Below are 22836 nucleotides of genomic sequence, written 5' to 3' on the forward strand. Positions count from 1 at the left end.
TTCGGATCGCAACGGGATCCAAAATCAGTAACTAATAGCATACAAAACTGGCCAGAATAGGCAAAAACTGCGAGTTTTGATGATTTCTCCGTTACCAGACCCAAGGTTCCCGAAATATTCAGATTGCAGCGGAACCCAAAATGAGTGACTAATATCATACAAAACTACCCGGAATAGGCCAAAACTGCGAGTTTGGTTGAGTTCCCCATAAGCGGACCCCGAGGTTCCCAAAACGTTCGGATCACAACGGGACACAAAATCTATGACTAATAGCATACAAAACTGGTCGGAATAGGCAAAAACTACTTGTTTTGAGGAGTTCCACGTTACGAGACCTCGGGGTTCCCGAAACGTTCGGATCGCAACGGGACCCAAAATCAGTGAGTAATAGCATAAAAAACTAGCAATAATAGAACAAAACTGCGAGTACTAACGAGTTCCCTGTAACCGGAACCCGAGGTTCCCGGAACGTTCGGATCGCAATGGGACCCAAAATCAGTGAGTAATAGCATACAAAACTGGCCAAAATAGACCAAAACTGCTAGTGACCGGACCCTGGGGTTCCCGGAACATTCGAATCACAGCGGAACCCACAATAAGTGAGTAATAGGATACAAAACTGGCGAAAATAGGCCAAAACTGTGACTTTTGACGAGTTCCACGTACCCGGACCGTGGGGTTTCTGAAACGTTCGGATCGTAGAGGGACCCGGAATGAGTGAGTAATAGCATACAAAACTAGCCAGAATAGGCCAAAACTGCGATTTTTTACGAGTTCCTCATAACCGGACCCTAGGTTCATGAAACGTTTTGATCACAGCGGGGCCCATAGTAAGTGACTAATAGCATACAAAACTAGTAACAATAGGCCAAAACTGCGAGTTTTGTCGAGTTCCCCGTAACCGGACCCCGAGGTTCCCGAAATGTTCGGATCGCAGCGGGACCCAAAATCAATGACTAATAGCATACAAAATTGGCCGGAATAGGCCAAAAATGTGAGTTTTGACGAGTCCCACGTAATCGGACCCCGGGGATCCCGAAACATTCGGATCGCAGCGGACCCAAAATGAGTGAGTAATAGCGTACAAAACTGGCCACAATAGGCCAATACTGCGATTTTTGACGAGTTCCATGTAACCGAACCCCGTGGTTCCCGAAATGTTCGGATCACAACAGGACCCAAAATCAGTGACTAATAGCATACAAAACTGGTCGGAATAGGCCAAAACTACGAGTTTTGACGAGTTCTATGTAACCGGACCCCGGGGTTCCTGAAACGTTCCGATCGCAACGGGACCCAAAATCAGTGACTAATAGCATACAGAAGTGGCTAGTATAGACCAAAACTGTGAGTATTGACGAGTTCCCCGTAACCAAACCCCGTGGTGCCCAAAACGTTCGGATAGAAGCTGGACCCAAAATCCATGAGTAATAGCATAAAAAACTGGCCGCAATAGACGAAAACTACGAGTTTTGATGAGTTCCACGTAACGGGACGCCGGGCTTCCAAAACTTTCGGATCGAAGCGGGACCCAAAATCAGTGAGTAATAGCATACAAAACTAGCCAGAATAGACTCAAGGAGTTTTGGTCTATATAACTCAAAGTTATTTTGTACAAGCCACGGAAGAGGTTGTTATCGAAGAGTTTTGAGGCAACCTTTGTTTCCGACATTTGTATGGTCGGTTTTAGGGAAAATTCTCTACCACATGCCGTATATGGGGACCTAATTTGGGAGTTTTGATGAGTTCCCCATAAGCGGACCCGATTTTCCCGAAACGTTTGGATCACGGCGGGGCCCAAAATCTATGACTAATAGCATAGAAAACTAGCCGGAATAGGCCAAAACTGCTTGTTTTGACGAGTTCCACGTTACGAGACCTCGGGGTTCCCGAAACGTTCGGATCGCAACGGGACCCAAAATCAGTGAGTAATAGCATAAAAAACTCGCAAGAATAGAACAAAACTGAGAGTACTAACGAGTTCCCTGTAACCGGAACCCCAGGTTCCCAAAACGTTCGGATCATAGTGGGATCCAAAATGAGCGACTAATAGCATACAAAACTGGCCACAATAGGCCAAAACTATGAGTTTTGACGAGTCCCCCGTAACCGGACCCCGAGGTTCCTGAAATGTTCGCATCGCATCGGGACCCAGAATGAGTGACAAGTAGCATACAAAACTGGCCGGAATAGGCCAAAACTGCGATTTTTGACAAGTTCCACGTAACCGGACCCTGGGGTTCCGAAACGTTCAGATCGCAGCGACACCCAAAGTGAGTGAGTAATAGTGTACAAAACTGGCCACAATAGGCCAATACTGCGATTTTTGACGAGTTCCCTGTAACCGGATCCTGAGGTTCCTGAAATGTTCAGATCATAACATGATCCAAAATGAGCGACTAATAGCATACAAAACTGCTCAGAATAGGCAAAACTACAAGTTTTGACGAATTCCACGTAACCGGACCCCGGGGATCCTGAAATATTCAGATCGCAGCGGGACCCAAAATCAGTTAGTAATAGCATACAAAACTGGTCACAATAGGCCAATACTGTGATTTTTGAGGAGTTCCTTGTAATCGGACCACGAGGTTCCCGAAACATTCGGATCATAGTGGGATCCAAAATGAGCGACTAATAGCATACAAAACTAGTCAGAATAGGCCAAAACTGCGAGTTTCGACGAGTTCCACGTAACCGGACCCCGGGGTTTCCGAAACGTCCGGATAGCAGCGGGACCCAAAATGAGTGAATGATAGCGTACAAAACTGGCCACAGTAGACCAATACTGCCATTTTTGACAAGTTCCCTCTAACCGTACCCCGAGGTTCCCGAAACATTCTGATCACAGTAGGACCCAAAATCAGTGACTAATAGCATACAAAACTGATCGGAATAGGCCAAATCTGCAAGTTTTGATGAGTTCCACGTAATCAGACCCCGGGGTACCCGAAATGGTAGGATCGCAACGGGACCCAAAATCAGTGAGTAATAGCATAAAAATAGGCCAGAATAGACTCAAGGTGTTTTGGTCTATATAACTAAAAGTTATTTTGTGCAAGCCACGGAAGAGGTTGTTATCGAAGAGTTTTAGGGCAAACTTGGTTTCTGACTCTTGTATGGTAGGTTTTAGGGCGAATTCTCTACCACATGTCATATATGGGGACCTAATTTGGGAGTATTGATGAGTTCCCCATAAGCGGACCCGATGTTCCCGAAACGTTCGGATCCCGGCGGAACCCAAAATATATGACTAATATCATACAAAACTAGCCGGAATAGGCCAAAACTGCTAGTTTTGGGGTGTTCCACGTAACCAGACCCCGGGGTTCTGGAAATGTTCGGATCGCAAAAGGGACCCAAAATTAGTGAGTAATAGGATACAAAACTGGCCAGTATAGACCAAACTGCGAGTATTGACGAGTTCCCCGTAACCGGACCCCGGGATTCCCGAAACGTTCGTACCGCAGCGGGACACAAAATCAGTGAGTAATAGCATACAAAACTGGCCAAAATAGACCAAAACTGCGGTTTTTGACGAGTTCCCCGTAACCGGACCTCGGTGTTCCCGGAAATTTCGGATCGTAGTGGGACCCAAAATCTGTGAGTAATAGCATACAAAACTAGCCAAAATAGGCCAAAACTGTGACTTTTGATGAGTTCTACGTAATCGGACCCCACGGTTCCCGAAACGTTCGGATCGCAGCGGGACCCAAAATGAGTCACTATTAGCGTACAAAACTGGCAAGAATAGGCCAAAACTGCGATTTTTGACAAGTTCCTCGTAACCGGACCCTTGGTTCATGAAACGTTCGGATCGCAGGAGGACCCAAAATCAATGACTAATAGCATACAAAACTAGCCCCCCTAACCGGGCCCCGAGGTTCCCGAAACTAATAGCATACAAAATTGGCCGGGATAGGCGAAAACTCCTAGTTTTGACGAGTTCCACGTAACCGGACCCCGGGGTTCCCGAAAGGTTCGGATCACAACGGGACCCAAAATGAGAGAGTAATAGCTTACAAAACTGGCCAGAATAGACCAAAACTGCGAGTATGGACGAGTTCCCCGTAACCGGACCACAGGGTTCCCGAAACGTTCGGATTTTAGTGGGACCCAAAATCAGTGAGTAATAACATACAAAAGTGGCCAAAATAGACCAAAACTGCGAGTATTGATGAGTTCCCTGTAACCGGACCTCGGGGTTACCGGAACGTTCGGGTCGCAGCGGGGCCAAATTCTATGAGTAATAGGATACAAAACTCGCCAAAATAGGCCGAAACAGTGACTTTTGACGAGTTCCACGTAACCGGACCCCGGGGTTCCGAAATGTTTGGATCGTAGCGGGACCCAAAATGAATGAGTAATAGCGTACAAAACTGGCCAGAATAGGCCAAAATTACGATTTTTGACGAGTTCCTCGTAACCGAACCTTGGTCATAAAACGTTCGGATCACAGCGGGACCCAAAACCAGTGACTAATATCATAAAATACTGGCCACAATAGGCCAAAACTGCGAATTTTGTCGAGTCCCCCGTAACTAGACCCCGAGGTTCCCGAAACGTTCGAATCACAGCGGGACCCAGAATGAGTGACTAATACTCCCTCCGTCCCAAAATAACTGTCTTAAGCTTAGTACAACTTTGTACTAGAGCTAGTACAAAGTTGAGACAGTTATTTTGGGACAGAGGGAGTAGCATACAAAACTGGCCGACATAGGCCAAAACTGCGAGTTTTGACTAGTCCCACATAACCGGGCCCCAGGGTTCCCGGAACATTCGGATCGTAGCGAGACCCAAAATGAGTGAGTAATAGCATAGAAAATTGGCAAGAATAGACCAAAACTGCGAGTATTGACGAGTTCGACGTAACCGGGCCCCGGGGTTCCCTGGAACGTTCGGATTGCAACGGGAACCAAAATCAGTGAGTAATAGCATACAAAACTGGCCAAAATACGTCAAAACTACGAGTTTCACGAGTTCCTCATAATCAGACCCAGGGGTTCCCGAAACATTCGAATCATAGCACGACCCAAAATCAGTGAGTAATAGCATACAAAACTGGCAAGAATAGACCAAAACTGCTAGTATTGACGAGTTCCCCGTAACCGGTTCCCGGGGTTCCCGAAACGTTCGGATCGTAGCGGGACCCAAAATAAGTGACTAATAGCATACGAAACTGGCAAGAATAGACCAAAACTGCGAGTATTGACGAGTTCCCCGTAACCGGACCTCGGGGTTCCCGGAACGTTTGGATCGCAGGGGGACCCAAAATAAGTGAGTAATAGCGTACAAAACTGGCCAAAATAAACCAAAACTGTGACTTTTGACGAGTTCCACGTAACCGGGCCGCGGGGTTCCCGAAACGTTCGGATTGCAGCGGGACCGAGAATGAGTGAGTAATAGCGTACAAAACTGGCTAGAATAGGCCAAAACTGTGATTTTTGACAAGTTCCTCGTAACCGGACCCTTGGTTCATGAAACGTTCGGATCAGAGCGAGGCCCATAATCAGTGTTTAATAGAATACAAAACTGCCAACAATAGGCCAAAACTGCGAGTTTGGTCGAGTCCCCCTTAACCAGATCCCGACGTTCCCAAAACATTGGGATCGCAGTGGGACCGAGAATCAATGACTAATAGCATACAAAACTGGCCGGAATAGGCCAAAACTGCGAGGTTTGACGAGTCCCACGTAAACGGACCCGGGGGTTCCCGAAACGTTCGGATCGCAGCGGGGCCCAAAATGAGTGAGTAATAGCGTACAAAAATGGCCACAATAGGACAATAGGCCAATATTGCGATTTTTTACGTGTTCCCTATAATCGGACTCCGAGGTTCTCGAAACGTTCGGATCATAGCGGGACCCAAAATCAGAGACTAATAGCATGCAAAACTGGTCGGAATAGGCCAAAACTGCGAGTTTTGACGAGTTCGACGTAACCGGACCCCGGGGTTCCCGAAACGTTCGGATCGCGATGGGACCCAAAATCAGTGAGTAATAGCGTAGAAAACTCGCAAAAGTAGACCAAAACTGCGAGTATTGTTGAGTTCTCCGTAACCCGACCCTGGGGTTCCCGAAACGTTCGGATCGCACGGGGACCGAAAATCAGTAAGTAATGGCATACAAAACTGGCCAAAATAGGTCAAAACTGCGAGTTTCACGAGTTCCTCATAATCAGACTCAGGGGTTCCCGAAACATTTGACTCACAGCACTGATACATCTCCAATGTATCTATAATTTTTGTTGGTTTCATGCTATTATCTTGTCAAACTTTGGATGTTTTGTATGCCTTTTATATCTTTTTTGGGACTAACTTATTAACTTTCTTTGGGATAACTTTCTTTGGCCTTGTTATTTCGTAAGTTCATGATTACCTTGCTAGTTTTCTTGAAGTATTATTGCTTTCATGTCAATAGCAAACTATTGTTTTGTATCTTACGGATCTGAACATTCATGTCACATGAAAGAAGTGACAAAGCACAACAATGCTAGGTAGCATTCCACATCAAAAATTCAGTCTTTATCACTTCCCTACTCGAGGACGAGCAGGAGTTAAGTTTGGGGATGCTTGATACGTCTCCAACGTATCTATAACTTTTTATGGTTTCATGCTATTATCTTGTCAAACTTTGGATGTTTTGTATGCCTTTTATATCTTTTTTGGGACTAACTTATTAACTCAGTGCCAAGTGCCAGTTCCTGTTTTTTCTGTGTTTTTGACCCTTTTCAGAGAAGGATTTTAAACAGAGTCCAAACGGAATGAAACTTCCAAAAAAGATTTTTTCCGAATCAGAAGAAGACCGGGGAACTTGAGAACCAAGTCAGGGGGCCACCAGGGACCCCACATTTGACTCACAGCATTGATACGTCTCCACCAGGGACCCCACAAGCCCCCTAGCCGTGGCCAGGGGGGTGCCCACGCCTCCTAGGCTTGTGGGCTCCCTGGGCCACCTCTGCGCTAGGTCTTTCGCCTATATATTCCAAAAGATTCCAGAAAAAATCAGGAGATTATCGAAAGTACTTTTCCGCGGCCGCAAGCTTCTGTCTCCGCCAGATCCCATCTGGGGCACGTTCTGGTGCCCTGCCGGAGGGGGGATTCGGATACGGAGGGCTTTTTCATCAATACCATGACCTCTCCGATGATGCGTGAGTTGTTCACCATAGATCTACGGGTCCACGGCTAGTAGCTAGATGGCTTCTTCTCTCTCTTGGATCTTCAATACAAAATTCTCCATGATCTTCATGGAGATCTAAGCGATGTAAACTTCTTTTGCGGTGTGTTTGTCGAGATTCGATGAATTGTGTATTTATGATCAAATTATCTATGAATCTTATTTGAGTTTCTTCTAATATCTTATATGCATGATTTCATATCCTTGTAATTCTCTTCGAGTTGTGGGTTTTGTTTGGCCAGCTTGATCTATGATTCTTGCAATGGGAGAAGTGCTTGGTTTTGGGATCATACCGTGCGGTAACCTCACCCAGTGACAGAAGGGGTAGCAAGGCACGCATCGTGTTGTTGCCATCAAGGGTAAAAGGATGGGGTTTTCATCATTGGTTTGAGTTTATCCCTCTCATCATGTCATCTTGCATAAGGCGTTACTGTGTTTGTCATGAACTCAATACACTAGATGCATTCTGGATAGCGGTCGATGTGTGGAGTAATAGTAGTAGATGCAAAAAGTATCGGTCTACTTGTCTCGGACGTGATGCCTATATGTATGATCATTTCCTTAGATATTGTCATGACTTTGCGGGATTCTATCAATTGCTCGACAGTAATTTGTTCACCCACCGTAATATTTGCTTTTTTGAGAGAAGCCTCTAGTGAACACTATGGCCCCCGGGTCTACTTCACACCATATTTTCAGCCTTACTCTTTTACTTCGTTGCACTTTCCGCCCTTAGATCTCACTTTGCAATCAATCTTGAAGGGATTGACAACCCCTTTATAGCGTTGGGTGCAAGCTCATTTGTGTTTGCACAGGTACTCTGGACTTGATGAGATTCTCCTACTGGATTGATACCTTGGTTCTCAAACAGAGGGAAATACTTACTGCTCCTGTCCTGCATCACCCTTTCCTCTTCAAGGGAAAAACCAACGCAAGCAAGTCTCCGTCAACGTGTTAATTCCTGGCGCTGTTGTTTGAGAAGTAGCTAGCATGACCCAAAATCACTGAGTAATAGCATACAAAACTAGGCAAAATAGGCATCAGTGACTAATAGCAATGTGAGTTTTGATGAGTTCCCCGTAACCGGACCCTGAGGTTCCAGAAACGTTCGGATCACAATGGGATCCAAAATCAATGACTCGTAGCATACAAAATTGGCCGGAATATGCAAAAATTGCGAGTTTTGACGAGTTCTCCGTTACCCGACCCAGGGTTCCCGAAATATTCGGATCACATTCGAGACCAAAAATCAGTGACTAATAGCAGACTAAACTACCCGGAACAGGCCAAAACTACGAGTTTTGATGAGTTCCCCATAAGCGGACCCCGAGGTTCCCAAAACGTTCGGATCACAGCGGGACCCAAAATCTATGACTAAAAGCATACAAAACGGGTCGGAATAGGCCAAAACTGCTAGTTTTGACGAGTTCCAAGTAACCGGACCACGAGGTTCCCGAAACGTTCGGATCACAACGGGACCCAAAATCAGTGAGTAATAGCATACGAAACTGGCAAGAATAGAACAAAACTTCGAGTATTGACGAGTTCCCCGTAACCGGACCCTCGGGTTCCTGAAACGTTCGGATCGCAGCGGGACCCAAAGTCAGTGAGTAATAGCGGACAGAACTGGCCAAAATAGACCAAAGCTGCTAGTTTTGACGAGTTCCACGTAAGCGGACCCCGGGGTTCCCGGAACATTCGGATCGCAGCGGGACCCAAAATCAGCGAGTAATAGCATACAAAACTGGCAAGAATAGACCAAAACTGCGATTATTGACGAGTTCCCCGTAACCGGACCTCGGGGTTCCCGGAACGTTCGGATCGCAGCGGGACCCAAAATCAGTGAGTAATAGGATACAAAACTGGCCAAAAAAGGCCCAAAAAGTGACTTTTGACGAATTCCATGTAACCGGACCGCGGGGTTCCCGAAACGTTCGGATCGCAGTGGGACCCAGAATGAGTGAGTAATAGCGTAAAAAACTGGCTAGAATAGGCCAAACCTTCGATTTTTGACGAGTTCGTCGTAACCGGACCCTTGGTTCATGAAACATTCGGATCAGAGCGGGACCCATAATCGATGACTATAGCATACTAAACTAGCAACAATAGGCGAGAACTGCGAGTTTTGTCGAGTCCCCTGTAACCGGACCCCGAGGTACCCGAAACATTCGGATTGCAGCGAGACGGAGAATCAATGACTAATAGCATACAAAATTGCCTGGAATAGGCCAAAACTGCGAGTTTTACCGAGTCCCACGTAACCGGACCCTGGGGTTCTCGAAACGTTCGGATCGCAGCGGGACCAAAAATTAGTGAGTATTAGCGTAAAAAAACTGGCCACGATAGGACAGTAGGCCAATACTGCGATTTTTGACGAGTTCCCTGTAACCGGACCCCGAGGTTCCCAAAATGTTCGGATCATAGCGGGACCCAAAATCAGAGACTAATAGCATACAAGTTCCCGAAACTTCGAGTTTTCACGAGTTCGATATAACCGGACCCCAGGGTTCCCGAAATGTTGGATCATAGCACGACCCAAAATCAGTGAGTAATAGCATACAAAACTGGCAAGAATAGACCGAAACTGTGAGTATTGACGAGTTCCCTGTAACCGAACACGGGGTTCCCGAAACGTTCGGATCGGAGCAGGACCAAAATCAGTGAGTAATAGCGTACAAAACTGGCGAGAATAGACCAAAACTACGAGTATTGACGAGTTCCCCGTAACCGGACCTCGGGGTTCCCGGAATGTTTGGATCTCAGCGGGACCCAAAATCAGTGAGTAATAGCCACAATCAGCGGGATACAAAACTAGCCAAAATAGGACAAAACCGTGACTTTTGACGAGTTCCACGTAACCGGTACACGGGGTTCAGGAAATTTTCGGATCGCAGAGGGACCCAAAATGAGTGAGTCCTAGCGTACAAAACTGGCCAGAATAGGCCAAAACTATGATTTTTTTACGAGTTCCTCGTAACCGGACCCTTGGTTCATGAAACATTCGGATCAGAGCGGGACCCATAATCAGTGACTAATAGCATACAAAACTCGCAACAATAGGCCAAAACTGCGTGTTTTGACGAGTCCCACGTAACCGAACCCCGGGGTTCGTGAAACGTTCGGATCGCAGCGGGACCCAAAATGAGTGAGTACCAACGTACAAAACTGGCAACAATAGGCTAATACTGCGATTTTAGGCGAGTTCCCTGTAACCGGACCCCGAGGTTCTCAAAACATTTGGATCACAGCAGGACCCAAAACCAGTGACAAATAGCATACAAAACTGGTCGGAATAGGCCAAAACTGTAAGTTTTGATGAGTTCCACGTAACCAGACCCCGGGGTTGCCGAAACGTTCAGATTGCAATGGGACCCAAAATCAGTGAGTAATAGCCTACAAAACTTGCCAGAATAGACCAAACCTCTGAGTATTGAAGGGTTCCCCGTTACCGGACTCCGTGGTTCCCGAAACGTTTGAATAGCAGCGGGACCCAAAATCCCTGAGTAATAACATACGAAAGTGGCCAAAGAGTTTTGATGAGTTCCACGTAACGGGACCCTGGGGTTCCGAAACGTTCGGATCGTAGCGGGACCCAAAATGAGAGAGTAATAGCTTAAAAACCTGGCCAAAATAGACTCAAGGAGTTTTGGTCTATATAACTAAAAGTTATTTTGTGCAAGCCATGGAAGAGGTTGTTATCGAAGAGATTTGGGGCAAACTTTGTAAGGTAGGTTTTAGGGCGAATTCTCTACCACACGTGATATATGGGGACCTAATTTGGGAGATTTGATGAGTTCCCCATATGCAGACCCCGAGGTACCCGCAACGTTAGGATCACGGCAGGACCCAAAATCTGTGACTAATAGCATACAAAACTCCTGTGATGAGTTTTGTCGAGTCACCCTTAACCGGACTTCGAGGTTCCTGAAACGTTCGGATCACAGCGGGACCCAGAATCAGTGACTAGTAGCATACAAAACGTGCCGGAATAGGCCAAAACTGCAAGTTTTGACGAGTCCCACGTAACCAGACCCCGGTTTCCCGAAACGTTCTGATCGCAGCGGGACCCAAAATGAGTGAGTAATAGCATACAAAACTAGCCACAATAGGCCAATACTGCGATTTTTGACGAGTTCCCTGTAACCGGACACCAAGGTTCACGAAACGTTCGGATCACAGCGGCACCCAAAATATGTGACAAATAGCATACAAAACTGGCCGGAATAGGCCAAAACTGCTAGTTTTGACGAGTTCCACGTAACCGGACCCCGGGGTTCCTGAAACATTCAGATCGCAATGGAACCCAAAATCAGTGAGTAATAGCATACAAAACTGGCTAGAGTAGACCAAAACTGCGAGTATCGATGAGTTCCATGTAACGTGACGTCGGGGTTCCGAAACGTTCGGATCGCAACGGGACCCAAAATCAGTGAGTAATAGCATACAAAACTGGCCAGAATAGACTCAAGGAGTTTTGGTCTATATAACTAAAAGTTATTTTGTGCAAGCCACGAAAAGGTTGTTATCGAAGAGTTTCGGGGCAAACTTTGTTTCCGACTCTTGTATGGTAGGTTTTAGGGCGAATTCTCATATATGGGGAACTAATTTGTGAGTTTTGATGAGTTCCCCATAAGTAGACCCCGACGTTCCCGAAACGTTCGGATCACGGCGGGACCCAAAATGTGTGACTAATAGCATACAAAAATGGCCGGCATATGCCGAAACTGCTAGTTTTCACGAGTTCCACGTAACCGGACCCCCGGGTTCCCAAAATGTTCGGATCGCAACGGGACCCAAAACCAGTTATTAATAGCATAAAAAACTGGCAAGAATAGATCAAAACTGCGAGTATTGACAAGTTCCCCGTAACCGGACCCTGGGGTTCCCAAAACGTTCGGATCGTAGAGGGACCCAAAATCAGTGAGTAATAACATATAAAACTGGCCAGAATAGACTCAAGGAGTTTTGGTCTATATAACTAAAAGTTATTTTGTGCAAGCCACGGAAGAGGTTGTCATCGAAGAGTTTTGGGGCAAACTTTGTTTCTGGCTCTTGTATGGTAGGTTTTAGGGCGAATTCTCTACCACATGTCATATATGGGGACCCAATTTGGGAGTTTTGATGAGTTCCCCATAAGCGGACCCCGAGGTACCTGAAACGTTCGGATCACGACAGGACCCAAAATCTGTGACTAATACCATACAAAACTGGCCGGAATAGGCCAAAACTGCTAGTTTTGACGAGTTCCACATAATCAGACCTCGGGGTTCCCGAAACGTTAGGATCGCAACGGGACCCAAAATGAGTGAGTAATAGCATACGAAACTGGCAAGAATAGAACAAAACTGCGAGTATTGACGAGTTCCCCGTAACCGGACCCCGGGGTTCCCGAAACGTTCGGATCGGAGCGGGACCCAAAATCAGTGAATTATCGCATACAAAATTGGCCAAAATAGACCAAACTGCGGGTATTGACGAGTTCCCGATAACCAGACCTTTGTGTTCCCGGAACGTTCGGATCGCAGACGGACCCAAAATTAGTGAGTAATTGCATACAAAATTGGCCAAAATTGTGACTTTTGGCGAGTTCCACGTAAGCGGACCCCAGAGTTCCCGAAACGTTCGAATCGCGGCAGGACCCAAAATGAGTGAGTAATAGCGTACAAAACTGGCGAGAATAGGCCAAAACTGCGAGTTTTGATGAGTTCCTCGTAACCGGACCCTTGGTTCATCAAACGTTCAGATCACAGCACGTACCAAAATCAGTGACTAATCGCATACAAAAATAGCCACAATAGGCCAAAACTGCGATTTTTGTCGAGTCCCCCGTAAGCGGACTTCGAGGTTCCCGAAACGTTCGGATCGCAACGGGACCCAGAATCAATGACTAGTAGCATACAAAACTAGCCGAAATAGGCCAAAACTGCGACTCTTGACGAGTCCCACGTAACCAGACCCCGGTTTCATGAAACGTTCTGATCGCAGCGGGACCCAAAATGAGTGAGTAATAGCGTACAAAACTAGCCACAATAGGCCAATACTGCGATTTTTTACGAGTTCCGTGTAACCGGACACCGAGGTTCCCGAAACGTTCGGATCACACCAGGACCCAAAATATGTAACTAATAGCATACAAAACTGGCCGGAATAGGCCAAAACTGCTAGTTTTGACGAGTTCCACGTAACCGGACACCAGGATTCCCGAAACATTCGATCGCAACGGAACCCAAAATCAGTGAGTAATAGCATACAAAACTGGTGAGACTAGGCCAAAACTGCGAGTTTTGATGAGTTCCACGTAACGTGACGTCGGGGTTCCGAAACGTTCGGATCGCAATGGGACCCAAAATCAGTGACTAATAGCATACAAAACTGGCCAGAATAGACTCAAGGAGTTTTGGTCTATATAACTAAAAGTTATTTTGTGCAAGCCACGGAAGAGGTTGTTATCGAAGAGTTTTGGGGCAAACTTTGTTTCCGACTCTTGTATGGTAGGTTTTAGGGCGAATTCTCATATATGGGGAACTAATTTGTGAGTTTTGATGAGTTCCCCATAAGTAGACCCCGACGTTCCCGAAACGTTCGGATCACGGCGGGACCCAAAATGTGTGACTAATAGCATACAAAAATGGCCGGAATATGCCAAAACTCCTAGTTTTCACGAGTTCCACGTAACCGCACCCCCGGGTTCCCAAAATGTTCGGATCGCAACGGGACCCAAAACCAGTTATTAATAGCATACAAAACTGGCAACAATAGACCAAAACTGCGAGTATTGACGAGTTCCCCGTAACCGGACCCTGGGGTTCCCAAAACGTTTGGATCGCAGAGGGACCCAAAATCAGTGAGTAATAACATATAAAACTGGCCAGAATAGACTCAAGGAGTTTTGGTCTATATAACTAAAAGTTATTTTGTGCAAGCCACGGAAGAGGTTGTTATCGAAGAGTTTTGGGGCAAACTTTATTTCTGGCTCTTGTATGGTAGGTTTTAGGGCGAATTCTCTACCACATGTCATATATGGGGACCTAATTTGGGACTTTTGATGAGTTCCCCATAAGCGGACCCCGAGGTACCCGAAACGTTCGGATCACGACAGGACCCAAAATCTGTGACTAATACCATACAAAACTGGCCGGAATAGGCCAAAACTGCTAGTTTTGACGAGTTCCACATAACCGGACCTCGGGGTTCCCGAAACGTTCGGATCGCAACGGGACCCAAAATGAGTGAGTAATAGCATACGAAACTGGCAAGAATAGAACAAAACTGCGAGTATTGACGAGTTCCCCGTAACCGGACCCCGGGGTTCCCGAAACGTTCGCATCGCAGCGGGACCCAAAATCAGTGAATTATCGCATACAAAATTGGCCAAAATAGACCAAACTGCGGGTATTGACGAGTTCCTGATAACCAGACCTTTGTGTTCCCGGAACGTTCGGATCGCAGACGGACCCAAAATTAGTGAGTAATTGCATACAAAATTGGCCAAAATTGTGACTTTTGGCGAGTTGCACGTAAGCGGACCCCAGAGTTCCCGAAACGTTCGGATCGCGGCAGGACCCAAAATGAGTGAGTAATAGCGTACAAAACTGGCGAGAATAGGCCAAAACTGTTGGGGAACGTCGCACGGGAAACAAAAATTTTCCTACGCGCACGAAGACCTATCATGGTGATGTCCATCTACGAGAGGGGATGAGTGATCTACGTACCCTTGTAGATCGTACAGCAGAAGCGTTAGTGAACGTGGTTGATGTAGTGGAACGTCCTCATGTCCCTCGATCCGCCCCGCGAACAATCCCACGATCTAGTACCGAACGGACGGCACCTCCGCGTTCAGCACACGTACAGCTCGACGATGATCTCGGCCTTCTATATCCAGCAAGAGAGACGGAGAGGTAGAAGAGTTCTCCGGCAGCATGACGGCGCTCCGGAGGTTGGTGATGACCTTGTCTCAGCAGGGCTCCGCCCGAGCTCCGCAGAAACGCGATCTAGAGGAAAAACCGTGGAGGTATGTGGTCGGGCTGCCGTGGAAAAGTCGTCTCAAATCAGCCCTAAAACCTCCGTATATATAGGTGGGAGGGAGGGGACCTTGCCTTGGGGCTCAAGGAGCCCCAAGGGGTTCGGCCGAGCCAAGGGGGGAAGGCTCCCCCCCCCCAAACCGAGTTGGACTTGGTTTGGTGGGTGGGAGTCCTTCCCTTCCTTCCCACCTCCCTTTTTTTTCGTTCTCTTTGATTTTTATCTCTATGGCGCATATGGCCCTTTTGGGCTGTCCCACCAGCCCACTAAGGGCTGGTGCGCCACCCTTATGGCCTATGGGCTTCCCCGGGGTGGGTTCCCCCCCCCCCCCCCCCCCGTGAACTCCCGGAACCCATTCGTCATTCCCGGTACATTCCCGCTAACTCCGAAAACCTTCCGGTAATCAAATGAGGTCATCCTATATATCAATCTTCGTTTCCGGACTATTCCGGAAACCCTCGTGACGTCCGTGATCTCATCCGGGACTCCGAACAACATTCGGTAACCAACCATATAACTCAAATACACATAAAACAATGTCGAACCTTAAGTGTGCAGACCCTGCGGGTTCGAGAACTATGTAGACATGACCCGAGAGACTCCTCGGTCAATATCCAATAGCGGGACCTGGATGCCCATATTGGATCCTACATATTCTACGAAGATCTTATCGTTTGAACCTCAGTGCAAAGGATTCATATAATCCCGTATGTCATTCCCTTTGTCCTTCGGTATGTTACTTGCCCGAGATTCGATCGTCAGTATCCATATACCTATTTCAATCTCGTTTACCGGCAAGTCTCTTTACTCGTTCCATAATACAAGATCCCGCAACTTACACTAAGTTACATTGCTTGCAAGGCTTGTGTGTGATGTTGTATTACCGAGTGGGCCCCGAGATACCTCTCCGTCACACGGAGTGACAAATCCCAGTCTTGATCCATACTAACTCAACTAACACCTTCGGAGATACCTGTAGAGCATCTTTATAGTCATCCAGTTACGTTGCGACGTTTGATACACACAAAGCATTCCTCCGATGTCAGTGAGTTATATGATCTCATGGTCATAGGAATAAATACTTGACACGCAGAAAACAGTAGCAACAAAATGACACGATCAACATGCTACGTCTATTAGTTTGGGTCTAGTCCATCACGTGATTCTCCTAATGACATGATCCAGTTATCAAGCAACAACACCTTGTTCATAATCAGAAGACACCGACTATCTTTGATCAACTGGCTAGCCAACTAGAGGCTTGCTAGGGACGGTGTTTTGTCTATGTATCCACACATGTAAATGAGTCTTCATTCAATACAATTATAGCATGGATAATAAACGATTATCTTGATACAGGAATTATAATAATAACTATATTTATTATTGCCTCTAGGGCATAATTCCAACAGTCTCCCACTTGCACTAGTGTCAATAATCTAGCCCTCACATCACCATGTGAATTACATTGTAATAAATCTAACACCGATACAGTTCTGGTGTTGATCATGCTTTGGCCATGGAAGAAGTTTAGTCAGTGGGTCTGCTACATTCAGATCCGTGTGCACTTTGCATATATTTACGTCCTCTCCCTCGACGTAGTCGCGGATGAGGTTGAAGCGTCGTTTGATGTGTCTGGTCTTCTTGTGAAACTGTGGTTCCTTTGCTAAGGCAATGGCACCCGTGTTATCACAGAACAAGGTTATTGGATTCAGTGCGCTTGGCACCACTCCAAGATCCGTCATGAACTGCTTCATCCAGACACCCTCTTTAGCCACCTCCGAGGCAGCCATGTACTCCGCTTCACATGTAGAATCTGCTACGACGCTTTCTTGGAACTGCACCAGCTTACTGCACCCCCATTAAGAATAAATACGTATCCGGTTTGCGACTTAGAGTCGTCCGGATCTGTGTCAAAGCTTGCATCGACGTAACCTTTTATGGCGAGCTCTTCGTCACCTCCATACACGAGAAACATCTCCTTAGTCCTTTTCAGGTACTTCAGGATATTCTTGACCGCTGTCCAGTGATCCACTCCTGGATTACTCTGAAACCTACCTGCCATACTTATGGCCAGGCTAACATCCGGTCTAGTGCACAGCATTGCATACATGATAGAACCTATGGCTGAAGCATAGGGGACGGAGCGCATATGCTCTCTATCTTCATCAGTTGCTGGGCACTGAGTCTTACTCAATCTCGTACCTTGTAAAACTGGCAAGAACCCTTTCTTGGACTGTTCCATTTCGAACCTCTTCAAAACTTTATCAAGGTATGTGCTTTGTGAAAGTCCTATCAGTCGTTTTGATCTATCCCTATAGATCTTAATGCCTAGAATGTAAGAAGCTTCTCCTAGGTCCTTCATAGAGAAACTTTTATTCAAGTAACCTTTTATGCTCTCCAAGAACTCTACATTGTTTCCAATCAGTAATATGTCATCCACATATAATATTAGAAACGCCACAGAGCTCCCACTCACTTTCTTGTAAATACAAGATTCTCCAACCACTTGTATAAAACCAAATGCTTTGATCACCTCATCAAAACATTTGTTCCAACTCCGAGATGCTTGCACCAGTCCATAAATGGATCGCTGGAGCTTGCACACCTTGTTACCATTCTTAGGATCGACAAAACCTTCGGGTTGTATCATATACAACTCTTCCTTAAGGAAACCGTTAAGGAACGCCATTTTGACATCCATCTGCCAGATTTCATAATCGAAAAATGCAGCTATTGCTAACATGATTCTGACGGACTTAAGCATCGCTACGGGTGAGAATGTCTCATCGTAGTCAACTCCTTGAACTTGTGAAAAACCCTTTGCCACAAGTCGAGCTTTATAAATGGTCACATTGCCGTCAGCGTCCGTCTTCCTCTTAAAGATCCATTTGTTCTGAATGGCCTTGCGGCCCTCAGGCAGTATCTCCAAAGTCCACACTTTGTTCTCATACATGGATCCTATCTCGGACTTCATGGCTTCTAGCCATTTGTTGGAATCTGGGCCCACCATCGCTTCTTCATAATTTGCAGGTTCATTGTTGTCTAACAACATGATTGATAAGACGGGATTACCGTACCACTCTGGAGCAGCACGTGGTCTCGTCGACCTGCGTGGTTCGACAGAAACTTGAACTGGAGTTTCATGATCATCATCATTAACTTCCTCCTCAACCGGCGTCGCAATGACAGAGGTTTCCCCTTGCCCTGCGCCACCATCCAGAGGGATGAGAGGTTCGACAACCTCGTCAAGTTCTATCTTCCTCCCACTCAATTCTCTCGAGAGAAACTCCTTCTCGAGAAAAGCTCCGTTTTTAGCAACAAACACTTTGCCCTCGGATTTGAGATAGAATGTGTACCCAACTGTCTCTCTTGGGTAACCTATGAAGACGCACTTTTCCGCTTTGAGTTCCAGCTTTTCAGGCTGAAGCTTTTTGACATAAGCATCACATCCCCAAACATTAAGAAACGACAACTTTGGCCTTTTGCCATACCATAGTTCGTATGGTGTCATCTCAACGGATTTTGATGGTGCCCTATTTAAAGTGAATGCAGCTGTTTCTAATGCATAACCCCAAAACGATAACGGCAAATCAGTAAGAGACATCATAGATCGCACCATCTCTAATAGATTACGATTACGACGTTCGGACACACCATTACGCTGTGGTGTTCCAGGCGGTGTTAACTGTGAAACAATTCCACATTGTCTTAAGTGAGTACCAAACTCGAAACTCAGATATTCACCCCCACGATCAGACCGTAGGAACTTGATCTTCTTGTTACGATGATTTTCCACTTCACTCTGAAATTGCTTGAACTATTCAAATGTTTCAGACTTGTGTTTCATCAAGTAGACATAACCATATCTACTTAAATCGACAGTGAAGGTGAGAAAATAACGATATCCGCCGCGTGCCTCCACGCTCATTGGACCACACACATCGGTATGTATGATTTCCAACAAGTCACTTGCACGCTCCATTGTTCCTGAGAACGGAGTCTTAGTCATCTTGCCCATGAGGCATGGTTCGCACGTGTCAAGTGAATCAAAGTCAAGTGACTCCAAAAGTCCATCAGCATGGAGTTTCTTCATGCGCTTTACACCAATATGACCTAAGCGGCAGTGCCACAAAAATATGGCACTATCATTGTTAACTCTAACTCTTTTGGTCTCAATCTTATGTATATGCGTATCGCTATCAAGATTCAATATGAACAATCCTCTCACATTCGGTGCATGACCATAAAAGATGTTACTCATAGAAATAGAACAACCATTATTCTCTGACTTAAAAGAGTAACCGTCTGGCAATAAACAAGATCCAGATATAATGTTCATGCTCAACGCAGGCACTAAATAACAATGATTTAAGTTCATCACTAATCCTGACGGTAACTGAAGTGACACTGTGCCGACGGCGATTGCATCAACCTTGGAACCATTTCCAACGCGCATCGTCACTTCATCTTTCGCCAGCCTTCGTCTATTCCGCAGTTCCTGTTTCGAGTTGCAAATATGAGCAACAGAACCGGTATCGAATACCGAGGCACTACTACGAGAGCCGGTTAAGTACACATCAATAACATGTATATCAAATATACCTGATTTTTCTTTGGCCGCCTTCTTATCTGCCAGATACTTGGGGCAATTGCGTTTCCAGTGACCCATACCCTTGCAATAGTAACACTCCGTTTCAGGCTTAGGTCCACCTTTGGCTTTCTTCGTCGGATTGGCAACAGGCTTGCCGCTCTTCTTCGAATTGCCCTTCTTGCCTTTGCCGTTTCTCTTGAAACTAGTGGTCTTATTCACCATCAACACTTGATGCTCGTTAGGGAGTTCAGACTCTGCGACTTTCAGCATCGCAAACAACTCGCCGGGAGACTTGTTCATCCCTTGCATGTTGTAGTTCAACACAAAGCCTTTATAGCTTGGCGGCAGTGATTGAAGGATTCTGTCAGTGATAGCCTCTTGCGGGAGTTCAATCCCCAGCTCAGCTAGACGGTTTGAGTACCCAGACATTTTGAGCACATGTTCACTGACAGACGAGTTTTCCTCCATCTTGCAAGCATAGAATTTATCGGAGGTCTCATACCTCTCGATCCGGGCGTTCTTCTGAAAGATAAACTTCAACTCCTGGAACATCTCAAATGCTCCATGACGCTCAAAGCGACGTTGAAGTCCCGGTTCTAAGCCATACAAGACTGCACATTGAACTATTGAGTAGTCCTCCTTACGTGCTAACCAAGCGTTCTTAACATCCTGGTCAGCCATAGCGGGTGGTTCATCTCCTAGCGTAGCATTAAGGACATAATCCTTCTTCCCAGCTTGTAAGATTAGCTTAAGATTACGAGCCCAGTCTACAAAGTTGCTTCCATCATCTTTCAACTTAGCTTTCTCTAGGAACGTATTAAAATTCAGGATGACTGTCGCGTGAGCCATGATCTACAACACAAATATCTTCAAAGTGGACTTAGACTATGTTCAAGATAATTAGAGTTTAACTTAATCAAATTATTCGCTAAACTCCCACTCAAAAAGTACATCTCTCTAGTCATTTGAGTGGTTCATGATCCACTTACACTAGCTCAAGTCCGATCATCACGTGAGTTGAGTATAGTTTCAGTGGTAAGCATCCCTATGCTAATCATATCATCTATATGATTCATGATCGACCTTTCGGTCTCATGTGTTCCGAGGCCATGTCTGCACATGCTAGGCTCGTCAAGCTTAACCCGAGTGTTCCGCGTGCGCAACTATTTTGCGCCCGTTGTATGTGAACGTTGAGTCTATCACACCCGATCATCACGTGGTGTCTCGAAACGACGAACTGTCGCAACGGTGCACAGTCGGGGAGAACACAATTTCGTCTTGAAATTTTAGTGAGAGATCACCTCATAATGCTACCGTCTTTCTAAGCAAAATAAGGTGCATAAAAGGATTAACATCACATGCAATTCATAAGTGACATGATATGGCCATCATCACGTGCTTCTTGATCATCATCGCCAAAGCACCAGCACGATCTTCTTGTCACCGGCGCCACACCATGATCTCCATCAACGTGTTGCCATCGGGGTTGTCGTTCTACTCATGCTATTACTACTAAAGCTACATCCTAGCAAAATAGTAAACGCATCTGCAAGCACAAATGTTAGTATAAAGACAACCCTATGGCTCCTGCCGGTTGCCGTACCATCGACGTGCAAGTCGATATTTCTATTACAACATGATCATCTCATACATCCAATATATCACATCACATCGTTGGCCATATCACATCACAAGCATACCCTGCAAAAACAAGTTAGACGTCCTCTAATTTTGTTGTTGCATGTTTTACGTGGTGACCATGGGTATCTAGTAGGATCGCATCTTACTTACGCAAACACCACAACGGAGATATATGAGTTGCTATTTAACCTCATCCAAGGACCTCCTCGGTCAAATACGATTCAACTAAAGTTGGAGAAACCGACACTTGCTAGTCATCTTTGAGCAACGGAGTTACTCGTAACGATGAAACCAGTCTCTCGTAAGCGTACGAGTAATGTCGGTCCAAGCCGCTTCAATCCAACAATACCGCGGAATCAAGAAAATACTAAGGAGGGCAGCAAAACACACATCACCGCCCACAAAAACTTTTGTGTTCTACTCGAGAAGACATCTACGCATGAACCTAGCTCATGATGCCACTGTTGGGGAACGTCGCACGGGAAACAAAAAATTTCCTACGCGCACGAAGACCTATTATGGTGATGTCCATCTACGAGAGGGGATGAGTGATCTACGTACCCTTGTAGATCGTACAGCAGAAGCGTTAGTGAACGCGGTTGATGTAGTGGAACGTCCTCACGTCCCTCGATCCGCCCCGTGAACAATCCCGCGATCAGTCCCACGATCTGGTACCGAACGGACGGCACCTCCGCGTTCAGCACACGTACAGCTCGAAGATGATCTCGGCCTTCTTGATCCAGCAAGAGAGGCGGAGAGGTAGAAGAGTTCTCCGGCAGCGTGACGGTGCTCCGGAGGTTGGTGATGACCTTGTCTCAGCAGGGCTCCGCCCGAGCTCCGCAGAAACGCGATCTAGAGGAAAAACCGTGGAGGTATGTGGTCGGGCTGCCGTGGAAAAGTCGTCTCAAATCAACCCTAAAACCTCCGTATATATAGGTGGGAGGGAGGGGACCTTGCCTTGGGGCTCAAGGAGCCCCAAGGGGTTCGGCCGAGCCAAGGGGGGAAGGCTCCCCCCCCCAAACCGAGTTGGACTTGGTTTGGTGGGTGGGAGTCCTTCCCTTCCTTCCCACCTCCCTTTTTTTTCTTTCTCTTTGATTTTTATATCTATGGGGCATAAGGCCCTTTTGGGCTGTCCCACCAGCCCACTAAGGGCTGGTGCGCCACCCTTATGGCCTATGGGCTTCCCCGGGGTGGGTTGCCCCCCCCCCCCCCGGTGAACTCCCGGAACCCATTCGTCATTCCCGGTACATTCCCGGTAACTCCGAAAACCTTCCGATAATCAAATGAGGTCATCCTATATATCAATCTTCGTTTCTGGACTATTCCGGAAACCCTCGTGACGTCCGTGATCTCATCCGGGACTCCGAACAACATTCGGTAACCAACCATATAACTCAAATACGCATA

This window comes from Hordeum vulgare, chromosome 6H, assembly GCF_904849725.1.
Source record: "Hordeum vulgare subsp. vulgare chromosome 6H, MorexV3_pseudomolecules_assembly, whole genome shotgun sequence".
NCBI classification, from domain to species: Eukaryota; Viridiplantae; Streptophyta; class Magnoliopsida; order Poales; family Poaceae; genus Hordeum; species Hordeum vulgare.